Source organism: Talpa occidentalis, unplaced genomic scaffold (genome assembly GCF_014898055.3).
Source record: "Talpa occidentalis isolate TD23 unplaced genomic scaffold, MPIMG_talOcc4v2.1 talOcc4.17, whole genome shotgun sequence".
NCBI lineage: Eukaryota > Metazoa > Chordata > Mammalia > Eulipotyphla > Talpidae > Talpa > Talpa occidentalis.
The window spans coordinates 10,249,107-10,268,097 of record NW_023601754.1 but is presented as its reverse complement, the minus strand read 5'-3'; the positions used below and the strand labels follow the sequence as shown (position 1 = coordinate 10,268,097).

The following is an 18,991-nucleotide window of genomic DNA, read 5'->3' as shown; positions in this document are numbered from 1 at the left end:
ACCTACTTGCCTACCCATCTGTTTGTGTTTTCAAAACCTGAACCAGGAAGACAGTTTCATATTTTTACCACATTTTCAAAAAAACACTACTTGGTGGTTAAATAGTTTTTGATTTCATTTTGCTGGAAAGCAAAAGGCCTGAAATGATCTTACTTTCTGGATTTCTAATTACTCTGTGACTCAGATGTAACTAACATTATGCACTAATTATGAACCATACAGGATGTGCATAACCCAAATTAATTCTCACAGTAATCCTGGGAGACAGATATTACTATCTCCATTTTGAAGAGGAGGAAGCTGAAGCCCAGAGAGGCTAAGTGACTTATTCAAGGTCACACCTGCTCTCTTACAGCTCCACAAGGAGCTTCCATTAACTTATAATTATTTATTTGGAAATATCTGATATGTAATTTTCTGAAGCACAGAGTTGCCACAATGTTGGGGCTTACTTATAAAGCTAAGAAACTTGTAAAGTGCTGAGAATTAACTAAATAAAAAAGCTTCAAAGGAAACCAAAGACTTTTGCACATGTATGTATATCAGTGCAGGATGATGCATCAGTGGTTACAATGCACTGTATTAAAATAATCTGATTCATGGGCCTCCCCGGTGGCGCAGCGGTTGAGCGCTGGGTTGCGAAACTGTGCGCGGCCTCTGCGGCGCCGGTTCGATCCCCGGCTGCTCCCCGGCCACCGGAGGAGGTCCCACATGGCGCGCAGACCTGTCCTGCCGCCCGCTGCTCCCCTCAGCAGTGTACTTCGGTCCTTCTGCCTGCTCTGCTCCCCGCTCTGGCTCTGGTGAATTCTCTTACCCTCCCGCGCTTCTGACTGTACCCAGTGCATGTATAAACAAAACAAACAAACAAACCAGCAAACAAATAAATAAAGCATGCCTCTATTAAAAAAAAATAAAATAATAATCTGATTCATTATGTTTTTAACTCTAAGAAAAAAGGAAATTTCCATCAGGTACTTACCTGCAGAATAGTTCCAAGAATGAGAAGCTATCAAAATACTCATTCTTTGTAATGAACCACATCCCTCACCCCTAATATAAGCCAAGAGGAAGAAAGAATGTTGGTGAGGCATGGAATTTGGAATGTTTTATGGGGTTGTATTCTGATGTGCTGCATTGTTTACCCTTTTAGGTCCTCAAGTGCAGAGATGCATCATGGGAACAGTGATGTAGCTTGGGCTTACCCTGTAGGAAGAAGTCAGGAGATTATTGCCGTAACAAACACCCCCAAATCTCAGTGCTGTAAAACCATGAAGGTTTATTTCTCACTTGGCCACTTGTCCTTTATGAGTCAACTGAGGCTTTGTTCTTCATTGTCCTCAGCTGGTAGAACCTCTATTATCTAGTATGTTGCTTATTGCCATGGCAGCAAAAAAGGATCTGCTTGGTGAATCACCTGCAGGCTCTTAAAGTGGAAGTCATGCACTTCACTTCTGTTCACATTTCATTGGCCACAAGAAGTCACTAAAAATAATATGGTTAGGCTGCTATAACAAAACATCACAGTTCTGGAGGCACCAAGCTGAAGGCACCAGCACATTTGGTGTCCAGTGAAGACCCATGTTTGGTAAGACTGCCTTTTTTACTGTACCATCATGTACTGGAAGGAAGCTCTATGAGGTTTCTTTTGTAAAGGCACTAATCCTATTCATGAGGGCTCCGCCTTCATGATCTAATCACTCTCAAACACCTCAACTACTGATACATTCACCTTTGGGGATTAGGTTTTCAACATATGAATTTTCTTGGTGAGGGAGAAAACAAATATTTCATCTACAGTACTAGGTAAATGAGAAGATTAAAAATAGTATGGCATAAAAGAACACCTAATAGGACTCACCGTCACTGAGTTTCTAAACCTGGCTCAGCACCTATGTCAAACAGTGGTGTTTCGAAAGGCACTCAACTCTCTGAACATTATTCTTGCCTCTCTAAGCTAGAGGACTGTACCAAATAGATAGTATGTAAAGTACAGAATGTAGCAGGTATGAACTAGATGTGCAAAGAAAATGTAACAATTTTTCTATTACTCAAACTCTTATTGAGGCTGATTTCCACAAAATGACCATTATCTTTCCTACCTCTGGGGTATACTGACTCAATGTTCTACCTCAACAGACATCTTTTTTTAGTAGCAACCACAAACTGAGCCAAAGCGTCACAGAAAAGTTGTGATGGAACAAATACAGCCTTGAGAATAATATTACTCTACAGGCACACCTATTAGTTAGGAAGTGATTCTTAAATCAAATGGAATTTTGTCTCAAAGGTGAAAAAAAAAAAGATTTTCTTGATTGTTGTGTTTTCACCTACTATGAATTATAGAGCAAAGGTCAAGAGTTTGGAAGGAAAAGCGGGAGGCAGAGGCTCTCATATTTGCATGAAAGTATATCAGACATGAACAGAGTCTATTTTTTGGTATTTAAACCTACTAAGTAAAATACGTCAGAAGGAAAACAGAGAATTATGTTCCATGAAGGGACATGGGAATCCCGTGAGTCATTAGCAGCAGTGGCAGACAATTTAGAAGTGCTTATGGACAAAAAAAAAAAAAAAAAAAAAATGGATTATAGGATAAATTTTCGAAGCATTTGACAGTAATGTTTGCCAGATGGATAAGGAAGAGTACTTTGAGGGAGCCTCAAATGCTTTATAAAATGATCATGTGAAACTTCACAACTTCTCTGAGGAGTATGGCTGGACAAATGTTTTGGAGAGGAGGGAACTCATCACGGAGAGAGAGCCTTTCTACCTGATTGGTGGAGACTGATATCTGGGCCCAGGACTTGAATGTCATCTCTCTTCTCAAACCTTTTCCCTACAGCTATGCTGCTGGCTTCCGCATCTCTTTTTGTCTTTTACTTCCTCCAGCCTCATCATCTCCTTTACTGGCACCTCTGATTTTGGTGCATATGCCCAGGGAACTGTACCTTGTATTAGTAAGTCCCACTGTCTGCTTTTCCAGCAGGATTTCTCTTGGTGACAGCTGTGCCCAGGGGGGAAAAGTAGACAATTGTAGTAAAACAAAAACTTGGTTGGAGCATCTACTGATTTTTTATGCCTCTAGACGTGGCCTCAACTCACACTAGGAACATCTTACAGATTCCTGAGAAACACCCAATAGGGATAGCACTTCACTTAGGTGATTAGTTTAGCAGGTATGAACTGGGTATACAAAGAAAAAGTAATTATTTAGACTCTTATTGAAGCCCATTTCCACAAATAGGAGAAAACACAGTCTTATTTCTGAGAAAGCTCTTAACATTTTTGGGTTAAAATTGAATCTATTCATGGTAACTTCCACCTCTTTAAGGTGTCTTCAGAGTCGACCTAAATTCTGGGGTCCTAGGTTGGATCCTGGACCAAGGGGTGATTTGTAGTCCATGGTCTTGGGCCATGACCCAGCTGAATTGTGCCAGTATGTCCGTGCCACAAAGAAATACTTCATCTTCTTTATACTATGGGTTTTGGGCTTGCTGGCCTTTTTCCATTGTCTGAGGATTCTTCTAATGCCACACACACACACACACACACACACACGATCATCTTAAGCCCTGTCTTCTTAGACCCGCCCTGCCATCATCCTACATTTTGTCTGGAAAGGTGTGCGAAGAAGGGGATAGGATCCTAAGATCTTGTTTATTCTCCTGCCTCCCATTTTGGTATTAATCCAAAGTCCCTTCTACCCCCTTGATTGTTAAACTGATCTGAGGTTCTTGTTTTCTTCACTTCTGCTCATCTCATTAATCTTACCGGGTTCTAATTTTCTTGCTTTATGCTCATATTCCCTTCCCCTTTCTCCTTCCTAAGTCAGAGAGACTGTTTAGTTTTGGGGAGAAGGAAGCAAGCGAACAAGTTCAGTGAAACACAGGTTGAGCAGGGCAGGATCAGGAACCCATTAGTAAATCACATACTGTCTACCCACATTAGGTTACACAAATGCCATAACCACTGACTATTGATGCGGGTCTGTCCCCAAGAAACTGGTAACCAGTGGGAAGTATGGATGGACAACTCTCCTTAGAGAAACGTTGTTTATTCCTCCTCCTTCATGATCTGTTTTTCTCATTTAGAACATGTTTCTTGGTTGTCATGGGAAGAGACATTATTCAGTTTAAAGTTATTCTTGGGTGTTTAAGCAAAAGTAACAGGTGTTAACTATACTCAGCCTGTTAGTTTTTCTTTTCTCTTGCTGGGTTTTATATTTCTTTTCAATGTTCCACCTTCTACCATTGAAAAAAGTATGAACAATTTCAGGGCTCTTAATGATTGAATTGATGTGAGAATTGCAGGATGAGGAACATATAGGCCTTCCTGAAATCATTTTAGACTTCCAGAAAAGTTGCAAAAACATTACAGAGAGTTCCTAAATACCATTTCCTCTGCTTTCCCAATATCAGCATCTTACATCATGTCAATGCCTTGTTACTGACAATATTAACCTCGGTTACTTGGTTATGCTGGCGTTGACAGAGTTTATCCATTATATAGTTACTGCTTTCCTCATTAAAATTAATTAAAAAAAATTGACAGACTCTACTTCTTGATTTGTGGTTGGCTGCTTTCTTCATGGAACTGTGCAATAAGATTCTTGTCTTGTCTCCAAATTCCTTTACCTTTTTGGGCCAAATTAGCCCCCTCCACCTTCTCCCAGATTTCAAAAGCTTTAATGAAAGGCCAAGGTTTTTTGGAAGCAATATTATCAACAGGGATTTGTTGAGGTGCCTGCTCTCCAGCAAGACAGGGGTTAAATACTTTGGGATAACTTCAGCTCTGAACTGCCAAGTCTCTTAGGTTCAGCTCAGCAATCAAACCACATAACCTAATAGAGCCCCTGGTGCTATGGGAAACACAAGACACTGATTTATATTTTAATATCAGTAATTTCCACAAGAGCAACATTTCTGAGTGTCATTTTACAATTTCTGTCAAATGCCAGCTCAGTTTTTCTTAATTCTGTTTATTGTGTCTGAATTTGCAATCTCATCCGCAATGCAGATTCCTGGCTCCCAGGAGAGAACAGCATTTCCATCTTTCTCTGGAAGGGGAGGGACAGGGCTAGGGCCAGAAGTGGGCCTGTGAAATCATTGGAAATGTAAATGAAGTAATTACTGTTTATTAAGAAGGGTTAGGAAGAACTTGTAGTTTAAAAAATGGGGGAAGACATATAGAACAAATTTTGCAAAAAATGACAAAGAGGTGTTTGGGATCAAATTGGAATCTCTCCATTCAGTATGGAGAGCTGCTCTGCAAAACTGAGAACAGGGAACCAGAGTGGAGACTACTGGGTCACATTTACTCCAGTCATTGCTGTGGCCATTAGCACTACAGCAGGCTGTAAAATGTGTTGGGATCCTTAAGGATCAAAGGTGTGTGGCTACATCAATGCCAGATGTTGCCACTATGAAGAAGGAGCCTGGTTCTCTCCTGTATTCTTTGAACATCTAATAAAAGTAAGAACAAAGCTGGTGCTATTGGCATACATCTACCTAGCGTACTGAGGGGTGGGAGGGCTTCCTGAGGCTGTTGGCTGCAGATGTGTGCCCTGGCACGCCCAGCACCATCCACTAGTTCCCTGCCGGCTGGCAGCTCCGGTTTCCACACTCGTCCTTTTCTGGGTAGTCTTGTAAGAACTCAACACAGTCCCCTTCTTTGAGGCCTGACATCCAGCTTTGGCTAGAGAAGCTCTCTCCTTAACCTGTTGTAGAAAGCCAGCCAAGAGTTTGAAGCAAGGCACCTGTAGCCCAGGGAAGCTTCTGGTGTGACCACTCAGGACCTCTCCTCTACAGCAATGTTGTTAGCCTCCTAATCCTTCTTCTCTCCCAAGCCACGGCCTGGTAGGTCAGAGTGAGCCCAAAGCCATTTGCTCTGCCTTTGGTTGCTGTTAAGACCTAGTGCTTTTCGCCAGCATCCTTCAGTTTCATACACTCTAAATCCAACATCATGTCTCATTGCCAAACCTCTGGCAGAAGCCGTGTTGAGTTTCTCAGTGGAGCTATCGACCACATTGACTGAAGCCGCAGCAACGTGTTTCTCCCCGTCCAAAAGGGTAAAAATAACAGGAACAAGTTGTCGGAAATGAAATTTCAATTCATCCACGCCCTTTCTACACTTCTGCTGCGACTCCCAAGCAGGGATCAATAGTGTTTAGACAGCCAAGGAGATTTTTTCCCCTCTTAAAGCACCAGATCAATAGTAAGAAAAAAAAAAAATCCTCGAGCCCTCTGTATGTGTTGTAGTAAATGTGAACAAATCAGAGGCCTTCGGCTAAATGGATTGACTGAAGGCAGCAGCAGTCCCGAGCTTTGTAACTAAGCGCATCGACGGCACAACAGGGCTACAGGGAGGAGAGCGACCAGCCTGGGTCAAACTCTGGTGCCCCCATGGTCCCCATAGCAAGGAGCCTTCAAAGGGAATTTCTGTCCCCCAAATGAAGACAAGAAATGAAAAGATTTCTGTGTGTTGCAGCATATGGGTGTGACATAAAACAATTAGAACTTAGGACAGCTGAGCTGTCACAGCAGCACATTTAACTGGAAGACAGCTTGGACGATGAGGCACTTCACACTTCCTCTCCATTTTGTCTTTTGCTTTTTAAAAAATTTTAAATGAAAAAAGAATTCAAAGTTTTTTTTCCATCTGTGGCTTGTCCTCATTGCTTCACAAGTTTTCTTCTCCATAATGCTGTCAGGCTCCCAAACAGCTTCATCTAGGAAGACTCAGAATGCTGCTTTTCTGGGTTACCTGTCAGCCTAACACAGACATTTTTTTGAGTCACCTGATTTCCTCATTTGCCATCATTGATGTTCTCTGAGGTCTGTTCTATCTTCTTTTCCTTTAATGCCATCGAGAGAGAAAGAGAGAGAGAGAGAGGAAAAATTGGGTCAAAGCTCAGTTCTCATTTTCCTCAAATGATTTACCTATGAGAAGCCTTCTTCTCTCATTATGAAAATTCCTGCATTTTATTACATCCTTTCCCCCCACTAGACTCAACAAATACCCAGTGCAGATAGATATTTGTAAGGGTATTCTAAATTTGGCCCTTTTGTTTCAAGAAGTAGGGGGAACTAGCTTCCAAATTTGGCCTTTCTGTTTCAAGAATAGGGGATTCAAAGGGTTGTAGTCCTAATTATGGCACAAGAAGCTGAAGACTTCTGAAGAGGATTGTCACAAAAAAATTTCCTTGATTTCACTTGCAAAAGCCAACCCAATGACTCAAACAACCATCACATAGTTGGTGCTTCTTTGTGGAACTGAAACATCTAGGTTGCAAAACCCAAAGGTGAACTGTTATGAACATGTGAAGTCTGGCCTGGCTTCATTATAAAAGACTTGTCATTGTTATCATTATCATGTTAACTTTTGTAACAAATTAAGAGTCTATTTTATAATTTATTTTAAAGTTTGAAATCCTTACATTATTGTAGATTTTTGGACACTATATGATTGCTCATCTCAGGCATAGTCACTGTAGTTTTCCTACCACCAAAGCACCCACAGTTCATCATTATAGTCCCTTGAGCTAGTCCCCCTTTAAGAGTCCATTCTAAATAAAGCATTGGCTAAATTTAGTTCATAGCTATATAAAAATGATAACGTATACATACATAGTCTTTTGTTTAGTTAATTAAATGTTTATGGTCATAGATAAAAAGAAATGATTCTTACTGATTGTGCTATAAACAGAAGCTTCACTTAGTCACTTCTTGCTTTGTATCAGCTCATATTTTAAAACAGATCAGTCCTCTCTCAAAAAGTATCTTAGAAAAATAGAGACACATCTCCATCACTTCAAAGAGGTTAGGTGATAGTAGAAAAAGTCCTCCTCAATGGATATTTCCAAAGATGAAAGTAAAGAAATAGAGAATATACTGATTTCCCCCCAATAATTCAAAAGCGCTAAGAACCCAGTATACACTGGGTGAAGCAGAAATGTACAATTGCAAACACAAATACAAGCACGAGAATACTGTTGCCATAACCTGCCTATAACCCTCCTGCAGGGGCCTTGCACAGCGCAGTCTCAGAACTGCAGCCTCTCCCTCTGTAATGATTCTTTTTTTTTTTTTTTTTAAGATTTATTTATTTATACAAGCACTGGGGCACAGGCCAGAGGCATGGGAGGGTGAGAAAATTCACCAGAGACAGAGCAGGGAACAGAACAGGCAGAAGGACCGAAATATACTCCTGAGGGGAGCAGCGGGCGAGACAGGAGAGGTCTGCTGTGCCATGTGGTTATCTCCCTGGCCGGCTAGGAATAGAACCTGCACTGCAAAGGCTGCGGACAGCTTCACAGTGCTGCACTCAACCCGATGAGCCACCGGGGAGGCCCTGTAATGATTCTTTTATTAGCATTTTTGAGTTTAAACATTTACCTATGTAGTCAAGTTGTTGTAAAATGTGAAAAGGCTTTGGACTTGGTTTCTGCTGGCCCCTCACTTTTACTCTCTACCCCTCTCCTGTTTCCCTTGCTGCCCCAGGAGGTGGAACTGCGGGAGCTGCATCAACTACTCCCTTGACCTCTGGCCTTGGATTGGCTGGTCCCATGTGGAGCATGAGCAGGAGATCAGAGGGAGGACTGTGTCAAATTTGCAGGTGTGCTCTAAGATCCAGTCTGGCAGGTCCCCAGGACTGACTGAGGGTTGGGTCATAGTTCTATAGGGGTCCTTTCCATGCAGCTGCTTTTCAGGGGGGCCTTTTTCCTCTCCCCACCCTTGAGGTGTGGGGGGTCATCAAGGCCCACTCTTATTCTGTCTGAGTACCCTGTAGCTCCCTTACATCCTGCCCACAGCTTTACACCTAGTCCCTTATGAAATATTTCAGGAGTTACTCAGTTGGAGCAAGTCATCTACTTCCTGCTGGGTCTCTGACTAATACGATAAATATTGGAAAGTACCATTAGCAACTGAATGCTTTTCCTAGGGTTGGCATAACAAGGTCCCACAATTGGGAGACTTAAACAACAGAATTTTTTTGTTTTGCAGTTCTGGAGTCCAGTAGCCAAAGATCAAGATGTTGGAGATGCTGGTTCTTTCTGAGGACTGTGGAGTATCTGTCTTGCCTCTCACCTAGCTCTGGTTCCTCTCCACACTCTGTCTCAGTCTTCAAGTTCACAGGGCATCGTCCCTGTGTGCCTTTCTATCTCCAAATACCCCTTTTATAAGGACATTAGTCAGGTTTAGGAGTCTGCCTGACTCTTGTGAGACCTCATTGTAACAAATAATATCTGTAACGACCCTATTTCCAAATGCAGTCATATTCTCAGGTATTGGGGATTAGGACTTCACTATACGAATTTTGAAGGACACAATTTAACCCATAACAGCAGTTAAATATATTCAAGTATTCCCCATTATACAAAAAACATCTTTTAACTTCTGTCTTTTGGCTACCCCTCTCCTCTCCACTCTCTGTGAATGGTTTGTGCTCATCATCTTTGTGTTTCTCCTCTCCCCCCCTCTCACTTTTACCTTACCATTGCCACCGCAGCGGCAGCAACTATCTTTGGCCAAGGTCAAATATTTTTTAAAATTCTTTTCTTTTTTTTTTTTTAAAGATTTATTTATTTTTTATAAGAACCGGGGTACAGGCTAGATGTACAGGAGGGTGAGAGGATTCACCGGAGACAGAGCAGGAAACAGAACAGGCAGACTGACGAAACACACTGCTGAGGGGAGCAGCGGGTGAGACAGGAGAGGTCTGCTTCGCATGTGGGATTCTCACTGGCTGGCCTGGATCGAACCCATGCTGCAGAGGCCGCACACAGCTTCACAGCACAGCGCTCAACCGCCTGCGCCACCGGGGAAGACTCAAGGTCAAATTTTTGTTGTCAGTTCCAATGGTCTTTTTTGGATCCTTATTATACTTGACAAACTTAACACATGTGGCTGTTTTCTCCTTCCAGTAATGCTTTCTGTCCTTGGTTTTGAGATCCTCTCTCAGTTCTCTTTCTATCTTTCTGATGGCTCTTCATTTTCCTCATCAAGTACCTCTCCTTTTGCCCATTTCTGAAATAGTTTCCAAGGTACTATCTTGTTTGGTCTTCCTCTTTCTCATATATCCTTTCTATATCCTTTTGCTCTATGCCATCCAGTGTTCCAATTCACATGAGGACTGCTTCCAGAACACAATCTCCACCACTGACGTTCATTGGCGCTCCAGATCTACATGTGTCCCTGAACATTTTTGATTGTCTCACAGATCTCTGAAACTCAACATCTCCCAAACTACACACAGAATCCTCTATGCCAAACTTGTTATTCCTTCTCTGTCACCTGTTTTTATTTATTTAACAAAGACATATAACATTTATTATGTACCACACACAATTCTGAGCATGTCGCTATCAACTCATGTCAATCTGCAAAATAACTACGATAAAAGTTTTCTGGTTAACTTCATTAAAGATGAGAAAATGAGGCACACAGAGGTTAGGTAGGTTGGCTGAGACTACATGGGAGTAAGTGGTAAAGATTTGAACTGAGGTGGCCTAACTCTGGAGTTTTGTTCTCCTCACCAGTATTATATGCTGCCCCTGTGAAAGGCCCCTCCACCCGATCCATTTGTTCAGGCCGAAAAATTCAAGCACTGTCTTGATTCTTCTCTCACACTTCCCCTCACTCCACTTCCACTCCCAGCCCCTCATCCAACCACTCACCAGGGCTTTTAAATAAATCTTCTATTGGCCCTCTCCTCTACATCCCAATGGCACTGTCCATTCCTCCAGCAATGAGAGATTTGATCATGTCATTTACTTGCTTAAAAACCTTTCAAAAATTCTTAAAAATGTCTTACATACCCCTCTGTGATCTGTGCCCTGCTTTCCTGATCCTCCTCCCTACCCTTCTTCACATTCCCCACCAAAGCTCTACCAAGCTGTACTCAGATTCTCACACATACTTTCCATCATTTGCCCATGCTGCTTATGCTACATGCATCATTCAATTTCCCCCCCCTCCCATCTTCTTTGGGCTAATTCCAGTTGATGCCTCAAGACTTGAGGTAATTATCATTTCCTTCACAGTCATTTCTTGCTCCCCTACCCTGGGTTCTCCTTTCAATCCTGTGTCCCTGAAGATCCCTACCTGGGATGTTCACACTATACTGGAATTATCTGTGTCCCCCTCAGACTGTTAACTCCTTAGAGCAAGGGACTATGTTTTTTTCTTGTTCATCATCTTGTCTCAAGTGAATAGACAAGTTCTTGGCACATAGTAGATGTTTAGGAATATTTACTGAAAAAAATGAAGCCAATGAACTAATTTATGGTGAGAAATCATTGGTATGGGAAATGGAAAACTCACTGTGTGACCAGCATATTCTCTCTCTCTCTCTCTCTAGGTCAACCAACATGACAAACCAAATTGATTTTTGAACAACAGAATTAGAATTTAAGGACACTTAAAGAGTCCGGTGTTGAATGGCAACTGGCTAGAAAAGCTTCAGGTAACTATCTCAGATAGCAAAGGTCCTGCCAATGGGGCTGGTACTGCCAGTTTGCTGGGTAAGTTTCCCTGTCTCTTGGATATCACTAGTAAGGGTACAGACACCATTCCTCCATGACTATGTTTTCCCTTCTCTGCATCATGAGGCTGATTGTTATTTTGGACTAGTTGGGGTTTGCAGGGCTGAGAGCTATTCTGTCTCTCTAAGGTGACTCTGGGTATATAGTTCATCTCACCTAGAACAATCTTTCCCTCATTTTCAAGTTCTGGTGGGAGAAGCACCACCTGACAGCAACTGAGATAAAGCAGAGTAGTCCAAACGGTTACTGTAGTTCATAGATGCAGTAGACAACTTTCCATTGGAACAATCAGGAAAGACTTTATGAAGATGGTTATATTTGCCCTTGTCCTATATTCTGATAAGGGGATCTGGGCTGTATTCTAGGATGCTGGGGAAAAATGGGAATTTCCCACTAGAGTCAGAAAAGTAGGTTTCTGACTCCAGTGGCATGGTTGAGAAAAATCTTTAAGAGCTAGGATGCAGAATCTGGAGCTTATCTGTAGGCAACAGGGAGCCACTGAAGATTTTTGAGCTGGGGAGTGACACCTCCCAAGTTGTTTCAGGCAGATAAGCTTGGCCTCTGTGTACAGGAGACAGGGTAGACAGAAGTAGGAAGCCCAGGGAGCTAGGCAAGTAGGAAGCCCAGGGAGCTAGGTAAGGAGGAAGGCCCAGGGAGCTAGGCAAGAATTTGGAGATGACTATTCTCAAATAAAAACAGCCAGTTAAGCAGAGTGATAAAGTAAGAGGTATTTCTTATAATTTTACTACAAGTAACATGTCCCAATACATAAACACACCTGACTAAGGTTTACTAAGCACTGATTATAAGCAAACAAATAAAAGACCTTAATTTTTGAAGAAATATTTACTAAGAAATATTTACGCAAGTGATGGGTGAAATTTTTTTTTTTTTTTTTTTTTTTTGTGGTACTCTCGCCAGCAGCCAGGGAATGAACTGGCACTGCAGAGGCTGCGGGCAGCCTCGTAGCCCAGCGCTCAACCGCTGCGCCACCAGGGGAGGCCCGATGGGTGAGATTTAAATACTGTGTTTTTGAATGTTTCATTTTCTTCCATTACACAATAAGTCTACTGATTAGATTTGGTCACAGTGGCTCCAAAAATTGTCTCAGCTGTTTGGGTTAAAGTACTCTGAAGTACTTCTTAGTGAAAGGGCCAGAACTTAGACCCTTTATTGAGCTGAACAATTTCTGCGGTAGTGGGATCTGTAGTGCCCCCTCTCCTGTCATTTGTGACCCTAAAGGGTTGAGGTGAGATGAAGGTAGGACTGATTTTGGAAGGGGGTGCAGGTAGACATCTCATATCAAATTCATTTGTATCTGAAAGTGTTTTTTCCTATCGCTGCTCTCCAGTGATCAAGTCATGGAGGGAAGGGAGAGTGAGGTGGTTACATATGGGCGCTGCTATTGTTATGTTGGAAAATACTTTCTGATGAACAGTCATTTCCTTCCACTGCCAGAGGGTGTTGATAATGAGCAAATTACCTTTTACTCCCTCTGGTGTGGATGTGAAATTGGCTGTTAATAGAGTTGCTAATGCTACTGGGTTAGCATGTGATTGTTCTATTTTAAGCCAATTTAAGTTATATTTGGGGAGTAGCCAATCAGACATCTTCTAAGAATATGGGCCCAACTGCAGCATTTAATATCGAGAAACCTGCCTCACCCACAGATGTGGCTGAGAGTGGAAAGTGCTGAACATGCTGGTTTTAACATGCAGTGTTTTAATACAATGTCTTTTTTTCCTTTATAGGTACAAGAATGGTCTCATTAGGCAAATACCAAATGTTTTCATCATAGGAGAGGACACATTTCCAACCCCAACAATATAGAATGCTATCAGCCAGGGATGTACTTTGTTTAATCTAACAATGGGTTAATGTTGGTCATTTCATTACTGCTTGTTAGGCAGTGAAAGCTTACTCAGAAATGAAATGTTCAGAAATTAGTTGAAAGGAGCAAAAAAGGTGAGAGATTTTACGAAGTTGTATGCTTGATTGGGCTAATTAAAGGTACAGATGCATTAGTAGGTTATGGGAACAGCTTTGATTTCTAAAGATGCTTGTCAGGAGGAGGATGGCGTGTTCTAATCATCTCTGGCACTGTGAGTCCCCCCCACGGGAAGGAGCACAGCTTTTCTCTCCTGACAGACTCCCTCGGCCTCCCCCTCCAGCACCTATTGCCACCTGGCACCTGGTGGTTGAATTAAATGCATCACTTGGGAAAGTTTCTTGATTAAATAGGATATTCTTGAACAAAGCACTGTTGATTTGTGATTTTCATGTTTTATTGGCTTTTCATGTTTTAAATGTAAAGCTCATTAACTACACACAGAGAAGGAAACAGGTATGAAGGATGGAAAATAAAACTCCACTGATGTGATACAGAAAGGCACAGCCTGTGCCATTCTGGTTTGGATTAACTGGGCTTGGCACTGTTATGGCTCCTGTCACCAGATCAGTTTACTGGGCTGAAGAAATTGAGGAAATGGAAAATGCTGGTGCCTCACAAATACCCCAACCTCACCCCCCGGCCAAAATGCCTTGCAAGGAAATTCTAGGCTTATGTTTTCTGATTTACCACTAAGATGGAGAGGCCTTGGAAAACCATTTATTTCAATCTTCCACTCATTCAACAAACATTTGCTGAGAGCAGCTTTGTGCCAGGCTGGGATACAGAAATGAGTGGGACAGGGTTCCTGACCAAGGAAGCACAGAGATACTGGGGAGACCTTAAAAATATATAATATACATGGTGGTAAGTGGGCTAGTAAGGGGTCAGTAAAAGCTTGGGCATTTGGAAAATACTTTAAGTTGAATTTTTTTTTTTTAAAGTCTAAAACAAACACATGGTACTTACCACGTTTCAGGCACTGTTCCAAGGACTTTATGAATACTAATTTGTTAATTCTCATAACAATTTTTGGAGCCTGATACTATTATTCTCTTCATCCTGTAGCTGAGGAAATGAAGAAACAGAGAGGTTCAGTAACTTGTGTGATGTCACATAGCTCCTGGGTGCAGAATCAGGATTTGAACGGATACTACCTGACTCCAGAGGCCATGCCCTCTGCCATTACACGCTGACTTCCTTTTATGTAAGTCCCTGGAAGATGAGTGGATTCAGGCAGATAGAGACAAGGGTTATGAGTGAGATGAGGACATAAAGGACAACATTCCAGGAAAAGGGACAAGTTTGGGTGGGCAGTGATATGTGACTATAGGTGGTACAAGAGAACTCCCAGCAGGATAAGAGGGGGGCGCTGTTTGTGGTGTGAGTACCTATCTCGATTGGATGGGCCTAGGAAAAGCTGGCAGAGAGGACTGAGAAGGAGCCCCAGAAGAAAACCAGCAGGAGGACCTCTCCAAAGGGGAGAATACAGAGAAATGACAGCAGGGTGCACAGGGTCAGCTGCTACACACATTCATGTAAGATGAGGAAAATCAGGCCATTATTTTAGAGACCAGGAAGCCACCACTTTCCTTAATGTGTACAGGGCGGGTAGAACAGAGGCTGAAATTATGCTTTAGTTGAAAAGGAGATTCTTGGAGGAGAGAGCGGTGTGACTGTTTTTCTAGAAGCTTTATAGTAAAGGAAGGGGTGGGGGGAGAGGAAGGGAAGGTAGAGGAAGGAAGGTTGGTGGGGGAGTAGAAAACTAGGCTAAATGGGAAAAGCAGAGTGAGGGGGTAAGGGAGAGGTGGGGGGAGCTTGGGAGATGAGTAAGACAGGCACGAACTTCTCCCCTGCAAGTCTCAACCTGGAGTGCTCTCTGGCGAACAATGTAATAATTATTATTTTTTCAGGCAGTGGAATATAACGTAAAAAAGTTCAGATGCAGATTTAATACATGGGGCTTTATAAGACATCCTAGGTTATGATGACTTTGAGAAAAGACTTGTGTGTCCCCAGCAGAGTACCAGGGAGAGGGCAGGTTCTCAGAACATGTTTGTTGAATGAATAAATGGGTTCTTATTTACATTTTTATTGTGAATATTATGAAAAAGAATATGGCATAGATTTTAAAACACTCGGAACACAGTAATAAAAAACTAACATTTTATGGACTGCAAGCCATTTTATGAAATGTTGCAAATACGTATATCCATCCTGCCCGAGGCGTCGAAGTAATAGGACCATTATAGGATTTCTCATTGGGTCATCAAAAAAGTTTCTGCTTTATATTTCTTCTCCTTTACAGACAGATTCTGTATTTTATTAAAGGTAGGAAAAATAGATTGTTTCTGAAGCATTTGGTATAGTTAAAGGTGTTAAGAAAATGTAAAACAATTTCACTAGTGTCTTAACTACTAATTTGGATAAATGTTTATTCTCAAAATGTTCCAGCATTATCTTTTCTCTTTCCGAAAGGTCAGGCACATGCCACTAAAAATATAGTTAGTACATTCTAGATTATTTTTCAAGTGATTTATTGGGGTAATGTATGGACTATTTATTTAAATATAACTCTTATTTCCAGTAATGCTACAACCTCATTAGAAGTGACTTGGCTCATTGCTTAAGCAAAATGACTTAGCTATTTAGGACCTCTCCTTTAAAAATAGGCTATTTTCCTCTAACTATTTCCCAGAACTGGGGATGTATTTTTAGAAGAGTACAGGTGAATTGGTAAGGTCATAGCACTGAGCATAGGGAATTCCATCAGAAGTTGTATCTGCTGTACATTCTGGTTCTTTTTTCTCTTTCCCTGATTCTCCAATGTGGAGGGAATTCTCCACTTAAGGTTGTGAGGGCAAAGCCACTTCTCTGGAGGATTGTGGAACCCTCTGGAGAGGCTTGGTATTATATTCGCAGTGGCAGGTGCAAAGGCAGTAAGGTGTGGGGTCTGGTTTTAGCAGTGAAAAACTACACTTGCTCTTTGGGGACATCAGGGCACTATTTAAAGTATTAGCAAAATGAAATTTGCTAACTAGTGAATGTGCAGTAACAATCTTCTCTCTGTCTGATAGATTCAGATGTTCAGAACACACATGTCAGTTATGAAGCAGAAAAATACCTGAATATATGTGATCCCTCTAGGAACTGAAACATCCCTCATGATGTCTCTAAAGAGCTCCCTTTGTTTCACTCCTCTGACCCTGCCTTTCTGCTCACCACCTGAATTCACCATCCTGAAATTTGTGTTTATTATTTACCTGATGAAAACATGCCTTTATCAATGAAGAATGTGTCTTTAATATGTTAATTAACTTTGCTTGCTTTTGAGCTTTATAAATTTTTATCATGCTGTACTTCATCTTATGCAATTTGCTATTTTCTTTCAACATTGTTTTCAAGATTCATCTGCACGGAATGCAGTTAGCTGTGCTACATCCATTCCACTGCTCTGTCACAGTGCTGGGACATGGCACATTTACTCATCTTCCTTCCTGCAGATGTACCGTTAGGCTGTTGGCAGTTCCTTGCTAAGGACAGATAGGTGGCAGGATGTGTTCGTGGGCATTCTTATGATGTCATGCAAGTGTTTCTATAACATGGTTCCTGGTTTGTGGCTTGCAATTGTTTAACTATATTAAGATAGTGCCAGACTGTTATTCTGAATAGTGCTGTCTGAGTTTCTTTCTTTCTTTTTTTTTTGTGGGACCCTTGCCGGTGGCCGGGGATTGAACTGGCACTACAGAGGCTACGAGCAGCCTCACAACCCAGCGCTCAACCGCTGCGCCACCAGGGGAGGCCAGTGTCTGAGTTTCTTACTCAAGTTGTGGAAAAACGCAGTTATGATTCAAAAAGAAAGGCAGGTGGGAAAAAGGAAGGGGGGAGGGGGGAGAGAGAGAGAGAGAGAGAGAGAGAGAGAGAGATCACTAAATAGTTTAAGACCAGTATATAGAAAGTACATAATAAATATCCTCAGGTGTTTTGTTCCATCTAATAACCTACAGTCAATTGTTTTAGGACGTTAAAATGGTGTTGAATTGAAAGATTGAAAAATATTTTAACTCCAGTTTGTTAGGAAACTGGAATTTTCATTTATTGTTTGTGGAATGTTAATTGTTTTCTTTCTTGAAAAGTAATTAGCAATATGGAACAACAATCTTACAAAAAGGACAATTTTCTGGCAACTCCCCTTACAGGATTTTATTCAAAGGAAAGGAAAGAATAAATATATAAATATGTTTGTTTAAGGATATTAGTTACAGAATTACTGTTGACAAAAAGAAAAAATCATCTAAGTGACATTAAGTTATTGGTTAAATAACAATTAGCAATTTAAAATGAGGGAAAGCTGTGCATGTTATAGTGAGTGGGGAACACAGTTTTGTACTTTATTTATATATATATGAATATGCATATTCCCTACATAGGACCATTCAATTTTTATAAAAATAACTTTTATATTGTTTATTTTCATGGGAAAAATTATGGATACAAATATACCAAATTTTATAAGCATGGGTAGGAAGTATTTTAGGTGATCATTACTATTGCCTTTTTATCAATATGGATTTTTTTTTTGATACAAGAAAGATGTATTACTTATTTTGGTTAAATTAAAGAGTAACTTGTGTTGTGTATTTATTAAAGGGAAATCTTGGGGCAGAAACTACTTATTTCCAGGTCTTGCAAATTTGTGCTCTTCTCTTGGCTCGAAGGCCATACTCTGCCAGAACCTGGGTCAGGCCAAGAAACATTCAAACTTGATTCTCCTCTTTGTATATTTTGGAGCAGAGATACTGAAGTAGTACTTTATGTCATGTGCTTGGAGTCGTTCAATGCAGGTGTCAGTTGGGACAGAAAGAATAACCCAGAATACTGGAACAAACTGAGTCCAAGGATCATTGCAAGATCTGTTCAGTCAAAGATGACAGCAAACAGATGACAGAAGAAAGAGAGGCCAGACTTCTAAACGAAATATTTCATTATAAATCTGCTCAAAATGAAGGTCTTCCAGAAACTATCGGCATGATTTCCACCTAACCAGTAAATATTTCCCTTGCAAATGCACAAATTACATTGGTAAATTTAGGGTTTACACTGATTAATAAATATCTGAAACTTGAAAAAAAAAAAAAGAGAGGGCCTCTCTGGTGGTGGCACAAGGGGTTAAGACACAGCACTATGAAGATATCTGCAGCCACTGCAGCATAAGTTCAATCCCCTGCCAGGGAGGTGACCCACATGACACAGCAGACCTCTCCTGTCTCGCCTGCTGCTCCCCTCAGTAGTTTCTTTCAGTAGATCCGCCTATTCTGCTCCCCACTCTGTCTCTGGTGAGTCCTCTCACCCCCTGCATCTCTAGCCTGCACCCCTGCATCTTGTATGCATAAATAAATAAATCCTTTTAAAAAAAGAGATAAAGCCCAGATTTTTGATACTGCCTGTATGCCATTATCTAACTGGATCATCCTTAGAGAATTAAAAAATTTAACATTATAGATTGGCATCTACTATGAAGACTTTCTTGCTTTTTTTCTGGGAATCTAAACTGATTTTAT

The 18,991-nt window shown here is 41.2% G+C and overlaps 1 protein-coding gene and 1 long non-coding RNA gene across 8 annotated transcripts in view; one reads left to right on the top strand and one right to left on the bottom strand.

The window, feature by feature from the left end:
• Positions 1 to 1,332, bottom strand: part of PMFBP1 (polyamine modulated factor 1 binding protein 1) — a 43,209-nt gene extending 41,877 nt beyond the window's left edge. For 3 of the 5 annotated variants that reach the window (XM_037516031.2, XM_037516027.2, XM_037516033.2), the window contains exon 1: positions 980 to 1,183. The gene's annotated coding sequence lies outside the window, so the exon portion shown is untranslated. The other 2 variants (XM_037516028.2, XM_037516032.2) reach the window with 2 other exon arrangements.
• On the top strand, positions 1,155 to 18,549 carry LOC119249022 (uncharacterized). 3 transcript variants are annotated; one of them, XR_008552412.1, is made up of 8 exons: positions 1,155 to 1,585; positions 8,499 to 8,613; positions 9,003 to 9,832; positions 11,359 to 11,463; positions 12,464 to 12,552; positions 13,294 to 14,637; positions 17,179 to 17,296; positions 18,275 to 18,549. It is a non-coding gene; the product is annotated as an uncharacterized LOC119249022 (long non-coding RNA). The 3 variants fall into 3 exon arrangements; XR_008552411.1 differs by having other exon boundaries at positions 18,262 to 18,549; XR_005126038.2 differs by lacking the exon at positions 17,179 to 17,296 and having other exon boundaries at positions 18,262 to 18,549.
• The last annotated feature ends 442 nt before the right edge of the window (positions 18,550 to 18,991 follow it).